A 6,031-nucleotide genomic window follows, 5' to 3' on the forward strand; every position below is an offset into this window, starting at 1 on the left:
AGAATAAAAAAATATTTACCTTTTGAAAGTTTTAGAAAAATGTAAAAAAAAAAAATTATAAATGGTATAATTTTATATTTTTCAATATTTTTTTAATTATTTTCTTAACTAATATACTAAAGAGATAAAAAAAATCTATAATATACTAATACTAAAGAGATAATTTAAAAATGATGCTAGTGTGAGAGGAAGAAAAGGTGGATGAATAATACTTATCAAGTTGGTGGGGGTAAAAATTAGAAATGACAACGAGATAGAACGGGATAGGTTTAGTCTTTTGGCCCCCGACTCCCAAGTCTTTCCCTGATTCTTGTTGGGATCTTAGACTCATCTTTGCTGCTGTTTTGGGGATCGAGTTTTCCTATCTCGTCCCCGATTCTATTTTGTTTTTTATTCATAAAAATAGAAAAAATATGACAATTTTTTTTAATTTGATTGAATCTATCATTCTAAATTGAAATTTCAAATAAAAATTATTCGATTTCATTTATTTTTGGATAATTTAAAAAAATAGTGATCATGACATCTTGTTTATCAAGATTAAAATTCCAAGTGTTTAACAACAAATTAACTAAAAGTTATTTATTCTGATTTATTTTTTGATTTTAATATGAAATTAAGTAAAAATTATACATAATTATAAGTAAAACAATAATTTCATACATAAAACAAGTATTAATTTATTAAAATTATAAAGTTATAATAATAATTTAAAATATTTATTATATCAAAATAATAGTGAAATGAAGGCGAGAACCATCATACCCGACCTATCCCGGAACTGACTTTCTCAATTAAAAAAAAAATTAAATTCAATCTCGATTAAATTGATTTTTCTCCATCAAAATCGAAAAGAATGCATATCATTAATCCCCACTTAAACCAATACTTCATGCCTAATTGAAATAAATACACATAGTACTAATTCAGATTGCATACGGCAACTGGCCAATTTAGTTGCCACCTGTCAATCATGAGTGCATGACACTACTTGTGATTTTCTTCTTTTCCTTTTCATCTCTTTCTTAAGTCAATTATGCATCTTCTTCTTTACTCTTTTTTTAGAATAAATTATAATTTTGCTTCCACTAAATTTTTTTAATATCCTTTAATTTTTAGTTATAACATTTAATTCATCTAGTTTTATAATTTGATGATTTTAGTCTACTAATAGATGGTTAATTAATGATTGTAATTAATAGAATTATGAAGTTAAATATAAATAATTAAAAATTATTAATTATTAAAAACTTTAATAAAATATTGTTAATAATTAAATTTTTTAATAAAATCTATGAATTATTAAAAACTTTATTAAATTGTGATTAAAGATTATTAATTTTTATTTAAGTTTTTAATAATTTTATTAATCACATTATTAATTAATATTCTAAGGAGCCAAAATCGTCAATTTTTAAAATTAAGAGAATTAAATGTTAGAATTAATCATTAATTTATAAAATTATGAATTTAAGAAAATAAAAAAATCAAAATTATAATTTAACCTTTTTTATTTAGAATTGCATGAGTCAGCTGCACGCACTTCAACCTCTATAAACCAATTACAATATTTTTTTGGGGAAATTAGGTGTAATAATTTAGATATTTTTAAATTAAAATTAGTAAAGTTTTTCTTCAACAATCAGCGTAATAAAAGTCAAAATTAAACTTTAATAAGTATTAGTTTACTACTTTCTATTTTATTTTCTTAAAATACATGTAAGCAGAGTTTCTAATTTATGACATGTAAATTAATGTCATTTATGAGAAGTGGAAAATATTACGAGGAGGATAAGTGTCAATATATATAACAAACGTTAACCAATGTTATTAGAGCATTTGTGTTAAAGAACTAAAAGAAAAAATATATTTCTACTGAAATATATAAAATTGTGTTGTTTGTAATTTTTTCTTACGTTCTTTTATAATATTTACAATAAATGTTATATAATTTTAATTTCTTAATCAATATCCTAAAAACAGTTATTAACAACATCCTATATGCATAGACACCCATCTTTATGCCCCTTCAATTAATGTCATGGAGTCTTGGTAAGTGCCACTTTCCTCTAAAATTTGAATAGTACGTCTTAGTTGCTCGATTCTAATTACTGGATATAGAGAAGAGTGCATGATATATTGATACAGCCATCCTTGTCCCTTTAATCACACCAAGATCAGGGAATGAGTATTTTTATCTTAGACTTTCTGGTGGCCAAGTAGTTTTGTCCAGCACTTGCATGCGCGTTATTTTGTGGCCTATCTTATACCCTCGATTGGTTTTGTATCATGGTTAAGAACTTGCATGTGTTAGAGTTGCCTCTTCAAAGTATTATTTCCTCACACACGACATAACGGTACAGGCTACATAAATCATAATATTATGGGTTTAATTAAGTACTAGTCTTTTGGCAATTACAATTACAATTTTTTTGGAAAAAATAGGTCTAATAATTTAGATATTTTTAATATTATTTTTTAATTGAAATTAATCAAGTTTTTCTTCAACAATCCGCCTAATAAGAGTCAAAATAAAATTTCAATAAACATAGTAATTAGTACTAGTACATGGAAGCATAGTTTCTAATTTAAGACATGTAAATTAATGTCATTTATGAGAAGCTGAAAATATTTCACTCACACGTGGTTGAAGTCATTTGTTGTGTCATAATTTCTATAATGCTAACAAAATTGTGATTTTTTTGTGTTATAAACATTGTAGGTGAGGAAGAGTAAGTGTTAATATGGAAGAAAAGGAGACACGATATTTTGATATTTGTGCATTGATGTTAGGAGACAAAAGCAATTTTAGAGGGACTAATATCAATTCTTTTAGGAGGCGTTTGGTAGACAAATTTTTTTATATACATGAGAATTATGATTCAATTTTTTTATATACATGAGATATTTTCTTGAAAATAAAGACTTCACATTTGGTTATATTATAACTTTCTTGAGTATATAAGAATTTTTACAAATATAGCCTTCATTAAAAAAAATGCATCCTAATTATGGGAATCATCTCCTCAACAACTTTGATATCTTTTTTGGCTTTGTATTCATAGAATCACATTATGGATTGACCGGTATCATCAAAATTGGTATGACAATAGAAAAATAAATACAAGTAATCTATATCACATAATGCCTAATAAGAACAATGTTAAATATAAAAACTTTAGATAAATAAGAAACATCTGAAAATGTAGAAATATAAAAATTAAAATATATCATAAATACTACTTTAATGAATAAATCTTAATTAATGATAAAAGCCAACATAATAATCATAAACATTATATCCTAAAAAATACACAAAAAAAGAATGTATGTTGAAGATATGAATCTTAACAACTTTGCAAGCAAAAATAATGTTCTCATAAAGAATTTTCAGCTATTGTATTGGTGGTTTCTAATTTGTAATTATAAAAAAAAGATAATATAATTATTTTGAGTAATTAAAATTTTCTTTGAAGAAACTTGGATTCTCGTCCTCTTTTTTGGGAAAATGAGTTAAAATTAATTCCCATGATTCCTTTCAAATCTTATTTTATTAATTACATCATAATTTTTCAATATAAAATTTATGAGAAAGTAAAAAAAATTCAGCTTGCAAACGCCACCACAGAGAAATCTCCCTCGCTCATCCACTCCACTTTCAGGGATTTGCTTGCTGGATGGTTCACCATGTCATGCACTTATGCTTTTATCAAACTAGCATACACTCCTGTGCATTTCTTACTTTACCAACTACATCAGATGACTCGGCTCACTGCTTTATTATGCTTTTTAATCTTCTTTTCTTTATTTCCTTCCCTAAAATTGTCATACATTCACCATGGTTGTTTTGTTGTTGTATCAAGTATGGTGGTGTTGGAGGTTGAAAAAAATTGTGAATTAATAATTCATATTTATCGATTAAAAAAAAGTATGATATTGGAGGGTATGACAGAAAAACGTTAACGTTTCTCACTGCTTTCTTTATTTTGCTTTTATCCTTCGTCTCTAATAACAATCAATCTTAGCTTATCTTTTTTTTTCGATAAACATTAATCTTACTTATTAACCTAGAATTTGTCAATCCTCTGAAAATGAATTTTACTTTCTACTTAATCAGTTCTAAGTAAATTTAAATGAACAACTATTTTTCTGTTATTGAATTAAAGGGGCAAAACCCAATGAAATACGATATGATATTATAATTCTTAAATCATGTTGACTTGAATGGAAACAAGATAATAAATAATGTTCAATAAATGAATTAGAATGAAATTAAATGTTTAAAATGATTATTTTATTTTACTTTTACACTAAGTATGTTATAAGTCACCATACCGTGAGGAAGAACCAACATATGCGACAACCGACCAATACAGGATAGATAAGAGAAGCATTCCGTTGCAATCAGAATGAAAACTTTCTCAAATTTAAAACTGAAGCATTCCCATCTAGCGTAAAGCTACTCAATCAAAATGATATAATTTTTAGAATATTGCATTCATCTTAAGTCTTATCCATCTAAAATCCTACCTGAACATCTTATAAGGTTGCCCAGAATGCAATTACAGGGTAAAGTCTGCAATATATCCCAAAGCATTAAAACAAGTAAAAAGATGAGTAAACGACTAGACAGATCATACAACCAAACTTCAATAGGACAGATAAAATCAAGAGAAATATCTGTAATGCCTGTAAAACTGTGAACAGGTGAACATGAAATAATACCTCCAGGCTTCCAGCAATATAGAAAGCACTGTATAGCTTATCATTTCTATATTTCATCAATGAAATTAGTAGCAACACTTTCTTATTAATATTCCTTTTTCCACTCTACAGAACTGAAGTTTAATTTTCTTAAACAAAATCTTTATTCATTTTTCCAAAGTTCAAACTGGACAGCAGAAAAGCGAATACAATGTCAGAAATGATAATGGGCATACCAAATAACAAAGGCCTTCAGTTTTAAGTTTTAACCAAAACAAGAATCAGAAACCTGTTTATACCCGTTCTTTTCTAGGATGGCTTCCAAAATATCCACTTTCACAAACAAGCATTAAATGATTGATATGGGACCCCAACATTCGATTCCTAAATCCTAACTCATTCTAACAGATAACTATCTAAATTTGATTTAAACTACGACTTCTCCTACTATACTTGAAGAAATAGTGATCTGGTTGGCCATTGCATCTCCTACTATACTTGAAGAAATAGCGATCTGGTTGCCCATTGCATCGTTCTTCTGTATGCAATGCAGAATCTGGTTGGCCATTGCATCTCCTACTATACTTGAACAAATAGCGATCTGGTTGCCCATTGCATTGTTCTTCCCCATGCAATGCAGAATCTGCTTGCTTGTGATCAAGTTCCATGCCACTATCTTCACTGAAGTTTATCAGCCGATCAGAACAGCTTCCCTCCCCTTCCTTCAACAGCTCTTCTTCCCCTATCCCTTCACTGTCAAATTCAGCTGTGCCTAAACCAGTTTCCATGCCACTTGTGCCCATGTAGAGAAGATTGAGATCAGTTAAGGAACCACTATCCAAGGCTGCTCCTACAGAATTGTTGGATACTACTTCATGCTTATCACGATCACTAGCATTCCTAGATTTTGATATCTTGCACGACAAATCAACACTAGAGGTCCACCGCTTTGAAGTATCAAAGTAACTTGCATTCAATAAGCAGCAACTCTTTGAAATCCTGGGCAAGCCCCTATCGAAACATGGATGCAACTCAAAAGTAAACTCAGAACCATCAAGAACTTTAACAGCATCATCCACCTTGGGAGGCAGATTCAGACAACTACTCTCCTCCCTATTTTTTGCTACTAAACTCAAAGCATTGTTAGCAATCTCGACAGAACTTCTAGCCACCAAAGCCTTCTTCATTGCCTCCTCTCTAGCCCTTGAAGCAGCCTCAACCTTCACCTCCACCGTGCGTTTTGCATCCTCAACCAAATCCTCCATTGACCTCACCAAATTCCCACCCCCAAAAACCCTAGAACTGCCCTTATCAGGTATAACCCTAA

Source organism: Glycine max, chromosome 8 (assembly GCF_000004515.6).
Source record: "Glycine max cultivar Williams 82 chromosome 8, Glycine_max_v4.0, whole genome shotgun sequence".
Classification (NCBI taxonomy): Eukaryota; Viridiplantae; Streptophyta; class Magnoliopsida; order Fabales; family Fabaceae; genus Glycine; species Glycine max.